The sequence below is a fragment of the Terrapene carolina genome, unplaced genomic scaffold (genome assembly GCF_002925995.2).
Source record: "Terrapene carolina triunguis isolate 2854851 unplaced genomic scaffold, T_m_triunguis-2.0 Scaffold193, whole genome shotgun sequence".
Classification (NCBI taxonomy): Eukaryota; Metazoa; Chordata; order Testudines; family Emydidae; genus Terrapene; species Terrapene triunguis.
The window spans coordinates 9,404,157-9,404,829 of record NW_020664544.1 but is presented as its reverse complement, the minus strand read 5'-3'; the positions used below and the strand labels follow the sequence as shown (position 1 = coordinate 9,404,829).

Sequence of the window (673 nt, the reverse complement as noted above, 5' to 3'; positions counted from 1 at the left end):
TGAGGGGTGTTGGTGGAGCTGGGCGGGGAGCCCAGGGTTGGAATAGCAACGTAAACAACATCAGGCCCAGGCAGAGGCGGTGCTAGCCCATTGGGGTCCCTAACAGGAATATTTTGGGCACCCCATCATACATGCTAAAAACTCAAATTGGGGCCCTTTTTGCTGCATGGGGAGTCTGCTCATGCCCAGCGCTGGGCCAAGGAGTCTTCAACATTGTGGTGGGGACGTTGTGGAGAAGCGAATGGGAGACTGAGACAGGACCGAGCTAGTCAGTGGTTCCTCCACCCTCCACAGTCTGGGGCTGTTTGCTCCCATGTCCCTGTGGCAGGGCACAGGGTGTGGTTGGGGCAGTCCCAGTATTTGGGACTTGGTAAAAACAAGTAGCAGGGACTTGGCAGGTACAGACATGCCCAGGGAGTGCCAGGGAATCGCGGGGATGGGGAGGCCACCAGGGACTCAGCGAGTGCGGGGCAGGCTCAGGGCGTGACAGGGACTTGGTAGGTGACGGTGACTTGTCGGGTGTGGACCAGCCTCGGTGGGTGTTAGGGACTTGACAGGTGCGGGTCAGGCTCAGTGGGTGCCAGGGGCTCGGCGGGTGCGGGGCAGGCTCGGCGGGTGCCAGGGGCTCGGCGGGTGCGGGGCAGGCTCGGCGGGTGCCAGCGATTCGGCGGGT

The 673-nt window shown here is 62.4% G+C and overlaps 1 protein-coding gene across 1 annotated transcript in view; it reads left to right on the top strand.

Annotated features, from left to right (window-relative positions):
• The window catches only part of MRC2 (mannose receptor C type 2), an 86,508-nt gene that overhangs the window by 83,378 nt on the left and 2,457 nt on the right, over nucleotides 1-673 (top strand). The window lies entirely within an intron of this gene.